The 17,042-nt window shown below is 36.0% G+C and overlaps 1 long non-coding RNA gene across 1 annotated transcript; it reads right to left on the minus strand.

Moving 5' to 3' along the window:
- Positions 1-12,076: 12,076 nt before the first annotated feature.
- Positions 12,077-16,706, minus strand: LOC104605533 (uncharacterized). The gene is made up of 2 exons (XR_016076912.1): positions 15,345-16,706; positions 12,077-15,027 (listed from the first exon to the last, which is right to left on the minus strand). It is a non-coding gene; the product is annotated as an uncharacterized LOC104605533 (long non-coding RNA).
- Between the last annotated feature and the right edge of the window lie 336 nt (positions 16,707-17,042).

Below are 17,042 nucleotides of genomic sequence, written 5' to 3' on the forward strand. Positions count from 1 at the left end.
CATTAGAAAGATCATGAAGATAGGAAGTCTTTTGTTTCTCAGTCTGTTTGTCCGGTTATGCTTTGGCATAATCGGTTAGGTCATTTATCCTTTCGGTCTTTGAAGAGTTTGTTTCCAAATTTGTTTGAGTCTGTTCAGATGTCAAATTTGAGATTTGAGAGTTGTGAGCTTGCAAAGCATTGTAGAACATCTTATTCCTTGAGTAATAAAAGTAGTAATTCTTTTGATGTTGTGCACACCGATGTTTGGGGCCCGTATCACATCCCTTCTTTGGGGGGGTACAAATATTTTTTGTTGTTTGTTGATGACTATACCTGTTTTTCTTGGGTTTACCTTATGCGTTCTCGAGATGAGGTTCCTGCTCTGACCCAGATCTTTCATCAGATGATTTTAACCCAGTTTGGGGTCAAAATCAAAATCTTCAGATCCGATAATGCGAAAGAATACTTTACCAAGCCACTGGCCTCTTATCTACTTGATCATGGGATTATTCACCAGAGTACTTGTCCTTGTACACCACAACAGAATGGGGTTGCTGAGAGGAAGAGTAGGCACATATTGGAGGTGGCTAGAAGCATTATGTTTAACTCCAATGTGCCTATCTATTTCTGGGGCGATGCTATTCTTACAACAGTGTATCTCATTAATCGAGTTCACGGGTTCTTGACATGAAGCCTCCCTTTACCCTTCTATACCCCGATAAAGAATTATTTATTTCCCCTTAAAACCTTTGGTTGCACTTGCTTTGTTCAGATTCTTGGACCTCATCATTCCAAATTTGATCCTAAGGCCTCCAAATGCACTTTTCTCGGTTATGCACAAACTCAAAAGGGTTATTGCTGCTATGAACCTATTTTTGGGGGGAGATTTGTCTCGATGGATGTTACTTTCTTTGAGGAGGTACCCTATTACCCTAGGGTTTCTCCTAAGGGGGAGAGTAGTGAGAGTGGGGTTAACTCATCAGAAGTTCCTTTACCTGTTCCATTGAGTGATGAGGGATGTAATGGGGAGGGTTGTCAGAGGTGTCAGGATTTGAGAGTCTACCACATGCGGTGGAGGCAGGTTGGTTTCGGTCATCAGCAGTCTAGGCCAGCCCCAATTCCTTTTGCGGATCCAGATCCAGGTACCACAATCCCTTTATCAGATCCAGGTCCCCTTGAGATACCTTCCACTGTTGCTACTTTACCTTCTTTGGATGACCTTGACCTCCCCATTGCAGTCCGTAAAGGCAAACGGCGTTGCACCACATCTACAACTCACTGCATTTCCCAATTTCTGTCCTATGATCGCCTGTCCCCCTTTTACAGGTTCTTTCTCACATCCATTGCTGATATTCCTATTCCCAGAACAGTGCAGGAAGCCTTGTCAGTTCCTGAGTGGAAAGATGCAATGAAGGTTGAAATGGATGCCCTTCTGAGGAATAATACTTGGCAGCTAGTTGACCAGCCTAAAGGAAAGAAACCGGTTGGATGTAGATGGGTATTTACTGTGAAACATAATGCTGATGGTTCCATTGAAAGGTACAAGGCATAGTTAGTTGCAAAGGGATTTACTCAGACTTATGGTATAGACTACTTGGAGAATTTTGCTATAGTAGCAAAGATAACCCCTATTCGAGTTCTGCTATCCCTTGCAGCCAGTTATTCTTGGCCCTTGTTCCAGATGGATGTTAAAAATGCCTTCCTCAATGGAGACTTACAGGAAGAAGTCTACATATAGTTACCTCTTGGATTTTATGATGCAGAGACAGGTAAGAAGGTTTGCCGGTTGAATAAAGCCTTGTATGGACTAAAGCAGTCCCCCAGAGCTTGGTTTGATAGATTCAGATAAGCCCTTGAAAAATTCGGTTATGTACAGGCCCAGTCAGACCATACATTGTTCATTAAAAGAGTGGACTCTTCCTTAACTTTGCTTGCTGTATATGTGGATGATATTGTAGTGACAGGGAATGATAACAGTGAGATTGAGTCTCTTTGGGTGTTAAGCCTGTAGACACCTATTGAACAGAATCACAAGATCAGTGCAGAGGGTGGAGAGCCTCTTGAAGACAAAGCTATGTTCCAACGGTTGGTTGAAAACTCCTCTATCTTTGTCTCACACGACCGGACATCAGTTATGCAGTCAGCGTTGTTAATCAATATGTGCACTCTCCTAGAACTACTCACCTCCTTGCAGTTGAGAGAATATTAACATACTTGAAGAGATGTCCAGGTAGAGGTATATTATTCAAGAATAATGATCACATGAAGGTAGAGGTTTATACAGATGCTGATTGGGCTGGGAGTGTTGATGACAGAAGGTTTACCTCTGGATATTGTGCCTTTGTAGGAGGTAACCTTGTCTCCTGGAGGAGTAAGAAACAAAGTGTTGTTTCTCGTTCTAGTGCTGAAGCTGATTATAGATTTATGGCTAATGGTGTGGCTGAAATCCTATGGCTGAAGTCATTATTTGAGGAGTTGGGTATTACTTATGAGAAGCCATTAATGTTGTATTGTGATAATCAGGCTGCTATTAATATAGCTCATAATCCGGTACAGCATGACAGAACTAAGCATATCGAAGTCGATTGACATTTTGTTAGAGAAAGGGTTTCGTCTCAAGAAGTGTGTCTCCCGTATATCACCTCCAGCATGCAGCTCACAGATCTTCTTACCAAGGCTGTTCCAAGGAAGAAATTAGAGGCAGACCTATGCAAGTTGGGAATGATAAATATCTATTCCCAACTTGAGGGGGGAGTGTAGAGAACACTGATGTTGACCCTACTGCTGTGGTCCCCACTGTGTTCGTATGGCAGCATAGCATATGTTTTTTTTGTTAGTTATGTCAGTGTTAGTTGATAGTTATTTCAGTTTGTTGTTACAGCTTGTTATTTCAGCTTTTTATTAGTTTATTTGCCATGTAAGCAACAAGGGCAATTCAGCCCTTTTACAATTAGTCAACATATATAAATATTAAGAGTGGGTCGGCAGATCATTATGATTGACCCTCTCTCTCTCTTTTCTAAAACCCTTCGTGTGCTTCTTCTTTTCTCCCTCTCTTCTTCTTCTTTTCTTTTGAAATCTTTCTTTTTGCTTTCGAATTCAAAACTGATTGTAGTCTTGATCGACTACTCTGCCACACTCATTTTTTGTATATGTTTCTCGACTGTCCAACACTTTTTGCTCCATACAGCATAGTTAACCTTATAAGAAATTACTACACGTTAGACAATGTACTGATCAGAGAAATGTGTGCTTTAATATAGCCAAAATACCCTTAAATAATGGTTGTTCTAGAGATGAACAAAATGATATTAACCTATAGTTGAAGGACCTGTTGAAGTGGCAAATTGTTGAACATGAAGGCGAACAAAATGATATTAACCTATAGTTGAAGTACCTGTTGAAGTGACAAATTGTTGAACATGAAGGCATATCAATTGAGGAGTCTTAGTTTAATATTTGGATTTGGCATGCTAATGGACAGCGATCAATGTGCTTCATTTCATTGATCAAACAGTAGTTGTAGAATATATTTTTTGGGGTCAGGGGTAGGGGAACTGGAGAAGAGAGATATTAGCAAGTGTTAGGGATATCTTTGTCACATAAAAAATAGATGAGATAACATCGAGAGGCTTAGGGTTAATTTTGTTATTTAAAAATTACTTTTTATGAGACCATAAGAAAGTATGACATAAAGGATGTATATGATCTATAGAACCTTATGACTACTTGACAAGGGATTTCTTGGAGATGTAAAAATTGAGTTTAAGAAATGAAGAAGATGGTTACTTTATTATTGCATTTAAAAAGAATGTCAATGCCGTCTGAATCTTTACCAGATATCAGCGCATTTTTCAGTCTACCTAGATTTGTTAAATCTAAGGGATCTCATTTTCCCCTTTCAAGCGAGCCATCACGGCCTCTAATATCCAGGTTCCTCCAAATTTGGTTTAATTTATATCACTTTCGCTGCTTCGTTAAGTTGTTTTTTTAGTTGTATTAATGGTTTATATATTTTCTTTTCTGTTCTTTTACATTTTCTTTGTAAACGTGGTTCAAGGTATAAATGATATATCTGGCACAGGGTGTATGGTATCAGTATTCAAAGGGATTGACATGTGGCATGGGCGGAGTGGATTTAGGTGTTAGGTCATATCAGTATTGTTTGTATTGCATGGTATTGAAGATGTAGTGGTCAATACGGACTGATACAGTGACTGGTTTGTTGAAATCTGTATTTTTAAAGTTTTGTTTTCTCCCATAGCTTTTTGTCACTTCCAATTTTCACATCTCCTTAGAAGCACGTGAGAGAGTCTACCTGCAAAAATGCCTGAGATTTTGCATAAAAAGGAAGAAAACCCATTGGAGTCAAGAAGAGGGAGAGGTAAGTTTTTGCCCCTTTTTCACTTAATCATTCAATGTTCAGTAAATCTGCATATTTTGTTGTTTGAAATGCAAAGTATGTCTCAATTAGATATATGGTGTTTTAGGTTACATTAGTAGATGTTTGGATTTCCCTAAAACATTGGAAAGGATTTGAAAAAAAGTAATTTATTTTACATGATTTTCATGGTAGGAAAGAACTATAAGATAGATTTATCAAACCCATTGTTTCAACAACAAATAATCATAGTTGTAAAGGAGTCACCTAGGCAACTAGGCGCCCTTGGCTGGGTGCCTCGCCCAAATGTCTTGACTTTTAGCAGCTAGGTGCCCTTTTAGGCGACAAAAATGACAAGGCACACCTTTTATAATATCATTTATGCTATATATATCAATTATACTTTGTTTTAATGTTTTACCATTGACATTTAAAAGGTCAAAGGTTCTGTTTTTTTTTTAATTCTCTCTTTCTAATTAAATAAAACAGAAACTCCATACTCGTTTTTTCTATTTTACTTTCCATCTTGAATATTTATCATATAAAGTTAATTGATGTGAAATTTCTCTATTAAATCCTATTATAGTAGTATTATTTTTGAAAACAATGAAACTAATATATGTAAAAGACTTTTATCTTTTAGATGTGATGATTTGCCATATTTTTAGAGGAAATTTAATGTTCTTAATAAAGAGAATTGTTATTATTCAATTAATATACATATTGAATGGTATATAAAAGTATAAAACTATGGAACTAGCCATAAGTTAGTTTTTTGTATTATAAGATTTTTATCACCTAGGCGATTAGGCACCCCAGCGTTGCCCAGAATCGCCTAGACACCTTGAAAACTATGCAAATAATGTCAAAAATGTTTTTTTTTCTTATTTTTTTTTTGTAATTTATAAAGATATAAATAATAAAAATAAAATAATTACATGACCTGCTTTATCTTTTAGTTTAAAGTAATTAAATAATAAAATTTTCCAAAATACAAGTCTACCCAACTGCAGTTTCAGTAAGGAGCTCACAACCTTATTAAAATCTTATTCACTAAGAGACAAAACTATAAGCTTTCAGTTCAGCATCTTTGGCTGTTATCAAATAGCCCCTTGGAAATTCTGATGAATCTAAAGAAACCTACATATTAATATGTGAAGGGATCTAACGAACAAGCATCATGGCACAGGTCTGGCACGAGCATGGATCTGTTGTTTGCCACATTGTGCAAAAAGCTATATAACCAATTATGAGTTTACACTTGTACTAGTGCTCCGTACACTTGGGTGTGGGTCCCATGTCTATAAAACACATACATATTCACTCGTGATTGGTTACTAACATTTTACACAGCGTGGTAACTGGCAGATTGAATTAAAATCATACTCCTCATAGTCCACTGGCTTGATACAGGAAGTTGCAACAAAGAGCTAAAGCTAGTAGGGGCCTAGGGTAAAGGCCGTGGCACATTGAATAAAATTCTCTGTTACGAGTGTTGAGCTTATGCCACAGATACTTCTTTTCATTGACAATCCCCCCTCAATTGCAAGTTTGTAGAATTGATCAGGGTAAAGGCCTAAAAGCTTTTCCATCTACCAAATGCTCAGAAGTTACAGTTAGAATGATCGCTTCAGGACACAAGGACCAAGTACATGGTCTCTTAATCAAACATTATCGAGACTCGAGAAAGGTGTGATTCTCTACAGCCAGCAATTACAGAGATGATTCTCCATGGTGGTTGTGTACTTTTGGAGAGGTATAAACCAACAGACCAAGCAGCTTTTTTATTGGCTGACATTAATATAAGTTCGTGCCCTCACAAGCAACATGAGAGTTTATTATTGGAGTAATGCAAAAAATTCGAGTTAAATGGGTCTGTCGGGTAGCTCATCCCCCAACCCAGGTGTCACACAGGATTCGATCTCAAGTCTCCGCTACGACCAGCAGTAGACCTTACCAATCAACTGGTTGACAAATGGGTCTGTCCAATTTAGGCTGAAATAAAACATTACCTCCAATAAGAATTGGCATGGTTGTATACTTTAGGCCATCTGATTTCAATATATTGTAAGAGTTATCGCAGATTTCAGTATATTACATTAAAGAAACTACCAATTGCAAACCTCCGTATGGGTGGAATTAGCACCAAATAATCTCCCTTTAGGTGCTTAATTGTAAGTAACATCAACCAAGAGTTAAGAGTTAATCTTATTGACTACCAGCCGAATGATTTTGGGCTTACGAGAGAACAACCCAACTACATGACCCATAAAAGTCACTGACCCAGCTAACAATGTTTTTATTAGCTTATCATTTTTTCCCCAGCAGAATATGGTTTGTCGGTTAGATGACCAAAGTTCAACAGATGCATTAGTTTTAAGCCAATCGTTTAGGGTTAGGGGGTGTTCTACAAAATGGTTGGTTTTGTACATCGGCAAAATTATATGGCACTTGCTTTTGTTTTCAAAAACAAAACCATACATGTTGCCGAACACCTTTACAGTTTTATTATCTTCATTCTATTAATTTCCCACCACTGGCTTAAAGGGACTGATTTTCCATCAATAGAACCATGGCTATGCCAACAATATGACTTAAAAAAAGGCCACAAACAACGTTTGGCCCATTAAAGGTGAGTTTATGCCACATATTCTGCACTAGTGGCACGAATGCCAATACAATTGAAGGCCCCACTTGACACAAATGGACACTCTCTAAATGTTTTGGGCCGTTTGTTTATGATATGAACTTATGAAGTGTGTAATATTTAAATCTTAATTTTATTCTCATTTTTGTTTCTTTTTTTTTTTTTTTTCGCTTCATGGGGCTACACAACAAGGCTTTCATTCAACTCATTCCATAGAGGTGAGATGCTACATCGTCTTCAACCTCGGGCCCAAACACAGTAATGCACCTTCCCCATCTCTCTCTCTCTCTCTTCTGTCACCCTATCTCCTTTCTCCCCAATCCCCATATTCGGTTGCAGCAACCAGGACCAGACCTGAACACAAAACAGCCACTGCACTCTTATCTCTTTTGTAGCTTCTTTCTTATTTTTCTCTCTTTCGTCTCTATCCATCTTTTTTACAGCCACCAAACTCCATGGAAACTGAACACCGCCGGCGACACCCTCCCTCACTCCTTTCGGCACTAAGTTATCCATATGATTAATTTGAAATCTATGATATTTCCGCGATTCCCTGGAACATGAGATCGATGTTTAAGGTCTTTGCTTTTCTAGTTTTGTTCTCTTCTGTTTAACAACTCACTTCATTCTTGTTTTAATGGCGACGTCTTGGATTGAGACCACTTTTGAAATGCATTATAGTGGAATTAGACTGAGATTGTAGACCGGTTTGCTGATATCTCTGTAATGCCACCATAATGGATATCTCTTAGGGGATGTTCTTTTCTTGGATTTTGAGAGGGGATAAAGTTGGTCAATAGGATTGGATTTTCCATGTTCTTTTTTCAGATTTACCTATCCATTTTCTAGGTGGGTAAATAACTTTCCCACCTAGGGGGAAGTTATCAACACTTGAATGAGACAAAATTGCCCCTTTTAATAATACATTTATATGACTAAAATGGTCATTACCTTATTTACATGAGAAATTAAAAAACATGGGTAAATGCAGTTACCTGGGTAAGTTTTTCCTGAGAAACACTTACCCGGGTAAGTAACTATCCGAAAAGCGAACAAGGCCTTAGGGGGCGCTCTTTTTTCAGATTTTGAGAGGGGGGAAAGTTGGTCAGTGGGATTTTGATTCCCATTGACCAAGAATCCCATGTTCTTTTTTCGGATTTATGTGGGGACTAGGGAAAACTTATTTTCTTGGGTACCACTTACCTGGGTAAGTGATACCCATCTCCTAGGTGGGTAAAGAACTTTCTTACCTAGGGGGAAAGTTGCCAATACTTGAATGGGCCAAAAATGCCCATTTTAATAATGGTTTTTTATGACTAAAATGGTCATTGCCTTATTTACATGAGAAATAAAAGAGTATAAGTAAATACACTTACCCGAGTAAATGTTTCACAGGAAAAACTTACCCAAGTAACTGCATTTATTCGGGTAAGTAATTTACCGAAAAGCGAACAAGGCCTTAATACACAATGGACCCTCATACAAGAATAAAAAAGAATGATGTCTGGTGGGCTATTCTGGTTGCTCGGTTTTGTACCCATGACCCATGTCAAGGTTGCTGATAGTCACCATCTTAGACCGGTGAGAAGCATCTATTCAATTAGCTGGTGCCTGTGGTGTGTTGGGATCTTTGCATCAAATTGAGAATCTTTTATTGTCCTAGGGTAATATATGTGGGATGTATGGGCTTTGTTAAAAGAAATAGAAGTAAAATAGCCATCTAAATCTAACCTAAGCATTGTTTTTTGGGAGGTTTTTGAAATTACATATTACACATTATGGTGGAATTAGGATCTGCATGTGAGATCCATTGGCTGGACTTTGTGGCCATTTGAATTCAATGATCTCCTAATACAGCTCCACCCCTTCTCACCTAACCCTGCTCCTTTCATCAATCACTTTGGGAAAAAGTGCAAATACAAATATGTACAGTGTAAATATAAGATTTAGAATGTACATATTTGTATTTATACTGTTTCCAAGGGTAAGAGTATAAACAAAATATGTATTGTGCAAGCCCTGAATTTTATATTTCTAAACCTATATTTGCACTGTACATATATATTTGTATTTGTACTCTTTTCAAATTGCTTAGTTCTTGTGTAAAATTGCTTAACTTTCATGCTTTGGCTTGCTCATTAATTTCGTGACTTCCTTATGAGCTTGATAACCAAAATTTGCAATAAATTAAGTAGCTTGTACTAGAATTAAATCATTATAGGATGCACGACTTAAACAATTGATTAGTGCCAATACATCATAGTGTATTTAAAATTATCGACACATAGTCCTTGTTCGCTTTTCGGTAAGTTAGTTATCTGGGTAAATGCACTTACTCAGGTAAGTGTTTCCCAGGAAAAACTTACTTAGGTAAATGCATTTATCCACATTCTTTTATTTCTCATGTAAATAAGGCAATGACCATTTTAGCCATAAAAGTCCATTATTAAAAGAGGCATTTTTTTCCCATTCAAGTGTTGGCAATTTTCCCCTTAGATGGGAAAGTTATTTACCCACCTAGGAGATGGGTATCACTTACCCAGATAAATGGTATACAGGAAAATAAACTTTCCCTAATCCCCACATAAATCTGAAAAAAGAACAAGGGATTCTTGGTTGATGGGAACCAAAATCCCATTGACCAACTTTTCCCCTCTCAAAATCGGATAAAAGAACGCCCCCATAATATTGACCCCAACTCAACAATTTGGGGAAAAGTTTTCAATGCTTGAAATTAAGACTACTATATTTTATGGAATGTCTTCAACTACGCTAAATTTCCAAGTGCCATCGACATTCAAAATCTGGTGAGCTTCAAAGTCAAACATCTCTCTCTCTCTCTCTCTTAGTTCTTGTTGCCACACCACCCTCCTCTTTTTCTTTCTGTGTCGCTTATATCTTTCATTTGAAGGTCTCTGCCGCACAATCTACGGGTTTAAAGAGGGGACTGTATTACAGTCCCTTATTTGATATTTTTTCATAATGCTACTTTAGTTATTATATTAAAAGTATTATTTTTATTTGATATTAGGGGCGAAAAGTTACCCTTATCCTGAACCCCTTTTTTCCAAAAAAAAAGTGGTCCAACCAAAAAATGGATCCAGAAACACAACTGTTCCTGGGTGAAACAGTTCGACCGCCTGGTCCACTATGATTTTTTAAAATAGTGCTCTTTCCAAATTGAGCCTAAGTTCTTGTCTAAACAATTCTTTTGCACTTATGTGGGCCTGAATGTTTTAAAATCATTCTCCATAACTGGTTTTAATGTTATATTAATTAAAATGGCTTAACTTTTCCCATTTGATCTCAAGATTGGTTAGGAAGACTTTAGATTTGATTTGAGAAGCTTTAAAAGGTGAAAAGGTTGAAAAAATCTTTCTAAGTATCATTTGGAGTGGTCTCTAATTGGATTTGGAGACATCCCCAAGGCAGTTTGGAGCAAGATGGTATTGCTTCTCTGAGTTTGGGGTCGACTCCAAAAGATTTGGAGTCAGTCCCAAACATCGAATTTGAGGAGTTTAAGAGCTGGGAATTATGGAGTCTTCCCTAAATGATATGTCATCCCTATTTTAATAGTTGAGTCTAACAGCCATTGGACTGCATTTTACGAGGCAAAATGTGATTAGTTAACTTGACACATCTTTGAGAAGATTGCTTAAATTAAATAGCTTACTACTTGCTAGGCGAGTGATTGGGAGAACAAAAATAAGGAAAAAAATTGTGGTAGTAGGATTAAAATCCCGGTCGATGTTATATCTTTTTTATCCTGTCCCTACAAATTCTTTCACTCTTATATAAAATATTGATAAAAAGACAAACTCAATCTCAATTAACTTTCCTAATTTTTACTCTTTCTTGCATATTTAAATACAAAATGAATAGAATCAAAGGTGGGATCCCCATGTTCCCTAAATATGGTTCCAACACATTGTGCAGTGGTACCAATGTACCATTATCCAATAATTTTCAACTTGCTCCTTCTGTCTAGACAAGTAGCTTTGTCTTTGTCTGGAATTGTCCATTAATCTAAAATCATAAATAACAAAACCAATAGCTTACATGCTAACGTAGCAGCATCATCCTGCCTAAAGCTAAAATTTGGCTACTAAACATTGGTCTGGATTGTATAGTTCACGTGCCCACAAAAACATACTTGTAGCACATGGAACTCATGTCATTATTATATATGCCATGAACTAAAATTATTTACCCTAAAGCTAAAACCTGGGTCGCGATTAACTACTGAATTATGAATTTAAGACATGCAAAATTATATTTTATTGGCTCAAGACAAACCCACAAACTCAAAATGGAAATCACAAGTATACATTTAAAAAAAAAGGCTTTTCAATAGATTGGTTGTCCTACAATATTAGATTAGGAGATAATTTTGATCCTTCCAATGAACTCAAAATCTCTATTTAAAGGATTCTGAAGGACCCAAAAGTAGATTTCTGTAACTATGACCCATGTGATCATGATCAAAGTAGCAAACTTTGGAAACATATGACGTGTGTTTTAACAGAACATTAGATGTTAGATTATTATTATACACCACCAAGTTACTTGTGCAAAAGCCAAAAATAATCTTAAATCTCCAGCCTAAGGATTAAAATCTAAATCAAAAAAATCTACTGCACAACCTAATCTATCCATATGTTACACCAGAGCATACATAACCCAACTCTATAGGTCCATACAATTTGTATAGAGATGGATTTACCAAAATATAATAATCAATGGTGTGACTTTTACTTTTATTACACATCCATTTGTATATCTTCTTGCTTTTTTCAAAGGAATTCCTAGTTGGATGCAGAATTCTGGTAGGCTAAACATTGCTTGTTGTTCACCCCCATTTGATAGAATTACTTTCTGCTTATTAGTTTTTGGTTTCCCTATTCTATGTTTCTTTTATTTGGATCGGGAAATAAAGAAAAGAGAAATAAACAAAAAAACAACTAATGTATATGACTATCTATTATAAGTAACAACATATAAGATCATAATATGTTCCCCTTTGATGCATGCAAAAAACATAGATGTATATATTTGTCTGGGAAGATAATAAAGAGGATATATAATGAGTCACCATTTTAATTGCTAATAATGAGTGAGAGAGTTAAAAGAAAAGTTCAAAAGACAGGTTCATCATCATTCTTGTAAACTAAAGAGAGGTGTTCAAATTTATACAAATTATAGGGAGTAACAAATAAAATAAATTAAAAAAAAAAAAAAAGCACAGAGACGGAAAGGAGAAAGAAGCCTTCTCAGTTGATTAGGTGGTGCCTTGGTTCAATGTGAAGTCCCATCATTTGAATTAGAACTCTTCATGAAGTAACAATTGGATATTGTCAATGCCGCAAATATGAAACAAAATTCTTAAATATAATGTAAACAAAATATCTATATGCTCTATAGATATAAACAAAACCTACAAAGAAAAGGATAGATCTTACTTTAAGAATAGATTATCCAAAACAAAAAATAACAAAATGAAAAATTTAAAAACATGATGTGATTATGAATGAAGAGGAAACATATAAAAATCTAGTACTAAAAGACCAAAACATTCCACTTGCGACTCAATTAATCTACAGTTAAAACATCATCCTTATATAACTTGCATTTGTCTCCTTCATCCATCCTATGAATCTAAAACCCAACATACCAAAATGACAAATCCATAATACAAATGCCTAAACTTGCTAGTCCAATAAGAAATTGTTGACATACAAATGCCTTTGTCATGACAATACATCACAGTATCACAACTTGCATTAGATGACTGAAAAGCACTAGGGTTTTCGACTCAGAGAACCTTCCATGTTTCTCTAAATGGTGGAAAAGCTAGCTGTCATCACAAAGAATAAGAAGATAAAGGCAGAGCCCCTGTTTAGGCCTCAAGCAAGAAGCAAAAGAGAAGGAAATAAAGAAAAAAAATAAAAATAAAAACATGCCTCTGTAGTAGAAAAATAACAAAAAAGCAACAATAAAACTTTGACGGGCCTAAATTGTAATCCTCACATAGAATTGAAAATCCAAAACCTCAAGGTAGAATCAAGACTTTGTATTCACTGATACAGCACGACTTTTGAAGAATAACCCAGACGAATCAAGACTTTGACATGCCTAAATTGTAATCCTCACTTAGAATTGAAAATCCAAAACCTCAAGGTAGAATCAAGACTTTGTATTCACTGATACAGCAAGACTTTTGAAGAAGAACCCAGACGAAACTACGAAACAAAAACAATTTAGAACAGGGGTTAGGAGAAAGCAATTTGAATTTTTCATCTCCACTCCACTACATGCATTCTCGATAGAGTTTCATTGATTCATATATATATATATAGAGAGAGAGAGAGAGAGAGAGAAAGAGAGAGTGTGAAATAAATAACCTAACTTATTAATTGGATAAATTTCACTCAGTTAGTTAGATGATTACCATTGAACCATTTTCTGAAATACAATGTTGATTGCAAACCAGACAACTACAAGCAGAACACCCAGTCTGACCAAGTTGATATCTTCACTAAATAGGAAATCCTTGCTATTTGTGAATAACATGTCAAACCCAATTTCAGCGTGTCCTCTCTTTCATGCCATTAAACTGCTCACAGAGGTCATCCAGCTAATGCGGCATGTTGGATAGAACTTCGTTTCTGAAAAACCAGATGAAACATCAAAGAGATAAAATTCACAAATTTGCATGCTGGTACCATCAGCATTTCTGCATGCTGACCAACTTCATTTCTGCATGCTGGTACTATCAGCATTTGTATCAACATGCTGAAAATGGTAAATCAAATTTTAAAGTATATAAAATAGGGGTGTAAACGGATCAAATTCGAATCGGATCAGGCAATATCCGAATTCAAATTTGATTAGAAAATCCGGTATCCGAATTCGATTCGATATCCGACGGATATTGAAAATTAATATCTGAATTCGAATCCGATTAAATATGCGAATATCTGATTCGAATTCAATTAATTAATTATTTTAGATAATTAATAAATATAAAATAAATATTTTATTGATATAAAGTATATAAATATATAAATTATTTATATGACTTAACTATTATATATATTATATATTATATATAAGAATTAAATAATCGGTCGAATTCGGATATTTATCGAATCGAATCAGGTCATATCCAAATTCGAATCCGATTAACTATTCAGTAAGAATAGGATATCCGAATTCGACGGTTAAATATTCGAATTATCCAAATTCGATTCGATTATGTCGAATATCGAATTCGAAATTGGATTTTTGAATACTGTTGACACCCTTAATATAAAATTCACAAAGAGATATTCCCAATGTGCAATTGGATGCATTCTGCTTTTAAGAGTGCATGTAGAGTTTATACTTTCATGAAATCCCTATTACCCTTAATCCCCCTTAAATTAATATGTAATACCTGCTAAGGTAGAAAGGGCCCATCAGGCCTCAAGTAGACAACAAACTTACACCCAACTGCTACCAACCCATATGATTAAAGAGACAAATCAGACTAAACACTCAAAATTGGAGCCGAACCTATCACGTTATTGGGTCCTTGAAAGCAAGAAGAAAAGAAGCAGCAGGAAGAAAGTGCTCCGATGGAAGGATGTAAACAGATTCGATCCAGCTACATCCCCATCTAAGATCCAATTACCAAACCTTTAGATCCAAATCTGTTATGAAATCTGATATCATGAATTTAAATTTAATTAGCATCCATCTATTGTATTTAAAATGACAAAAAAATTTTAAAACTAATAGATGTTATCCCAAACTTGGTGGAGAAGCTCATCCCATCTGGCCTGGCAAGTTGTTAGGCCTGGCCTTACATTTTGTATCTAGACTGGTCTTGACCCAGGATTGTACCTATGTGCTGATTTAGGAGGGTTAAAGTGCAGCTGCTTCTATCTTTCCGAGGTGCGTCTCACATGGTCAGCTTATAAACATCTTTCTTTGGGTCTGCCTTCTGCCTCCCAAATAGTGGTGCTTGGGTGGTCTCACTTTGAAGTCAAAACATAAATGAAAGGGTGAGAGCATATTCAGATAAAATAATCTGAGTAGAAAGGAACTTTTAAATTTGATCACTTTTTTTTGGCAATTTAATCATATAGAATCACAAAAAATTGCAACCCAGAAAAGGATCCATGAAAATCAATACCAATTCTATTTTCAACTTGGACATAAAATGAAGAATTTAACTATTCTAGAATTTGAAAGTGACCTAATTTTTGGGTAATTGTGATAAATATGAAGAAAATAAGCATGTATTTAATTAGTTTATTGATGAAGGAAATGAGCTATGTACTGCATTACTTACCACAATGTCGTTATTGACATCCCAAAGAATAGAGAAGTCCGCAATGCCATTTTTGATTTTTCTATCTCCATTATCAGCTCTCAAACTCTTCGCCAACTTGGTATGCATTAATAAGCCCTTTCCTAACTTCTACAGGATGGGCATTGGGATTCAAGGTTGTACAACAAGAATCCATTATAGTAGTAGCTTCACTGCTAGCTCAACTCTACAAGGTCACAAAACGGTTAGTCCAGATGAAAGAATAAATTGATAAAGCTCAAAGAAAGAGCCCTGACTCCAGATCCCAGGAAAATGGAATCCCTGGGCACGAAAAACAGAGGGTATCGAGTAGAAATTGAAACACCAGAGTCGTGGTTCACATAGACTTCAATGCATTGGAGGTGTAATTAGGGATCATAACTCAGATAGGAACCTTGGAAGGCCCCCATGGCACCAATAAGTAGAAAATTTGAAAAAACAAAAATCCCTAAGCAGATGAATGTTTCTCATATACATTTGGAAGAGAGACAAAAGAAAAGCAAAAACTTTAGGAATACGACTTACCTCAAAGAAGCTTAAAGAATCTCTCATTGGTGTTGTCATGCCAACGCCAATTCAGAGAGGAACGAAGAGGAGCAGACTTTCTCTCTCTCTCTCTCTCTGCGTGTGTGTGTGTCACCATCGGCACCATGAGCCACAGTAACCACTGTGTGTCACCATCGACACCATGAATCACAGTAACCACAGTGTCAATAAGGGAACAACCAACAGACGAACTGCAAACCCTTACCATGCACTAGATACAAAGCCATCTCCATCAGAGAAGGAAGCCACTGCAACACTTACCAACCAGCAAAAGGAAAAGAAAACAACCAAAAAAAAGAACCCATAACAGAGAAGAACTAACACATTAACCAACAAAAGCAAAAGAAAACAACCAAAAAACAAAAACCCATAACAGAGAAGAACTAACAAATCTGAGAAGAACAAAGAGGAGAATGAGAGTATGCATTCCAAAGAGAATAAAACAACCAAAAAACAGATCTTGGAACAAGGAAAACAAAAAGAACAAAGAGAAAACCTACCAATAAACCCCACCCACATCGTTGATAGAAAATCCCAATCAATAATACCAACCAGCTGCCCAACTGAAACACTAACACCACTAAGTCCAACTGAAATCCTTTCGTAACCAAGAGAAAGAGGGAGAGAAAGGGAGGCATAGAGAGCATCAAAGAAGGAAAGAGATGAGAGTTCGAGAGGAGGGAGGCAGAATTATGGACACCTGTTGTGCCAAGCTGACACTTTCCCTCTCTATGGTTTATTCTAAAGGTCATTTTATCTTCTCTCTGGTTTCTTCTCAAAGGCACTTATCTTTTTTCTAGTTTTTCTGAATTTTTTAATTTTAAAATTAAACAAAATAACTCAAGTGACTAATATCACCTTTAAGATTTTTAAGTTTTAACACTCCTCATTAAAACACCATTCCCTCTCTCTCTCTTCTTTTTCATTAACTCTTTTAATAATCTCTCCTCATTAATTATGCTATTAACTCTCTCCTTCAATAACCAATGCCACTAATTCTCTCTCATCTCCGTTACTTTATTAAATTGCATAAAATTCATTTACTTTATCTATATATCCACTACTCTGTTAAGATCTTAAAATTATTATTAATAAATATCATTTTTTTGAAAGTTATTTTCTAGAATTATTAAT

This window comes from Nelumbo nucifera, chromosome 1 (genome assembly GCF_055504915.1).
Source record: "Nelumbo nucifera cultivar China Antique chromosome 1, China Antique-T2T, whole genome shotgun sequence".
NCBI classification, from domain to species: domain Eukaryota; kingdom Viridiplantae; phylum Streptophyta; class Magnoliopsida; order Proteales; family Nelumbonaceae; genus Nelumbo; species Nelumbo nucifera.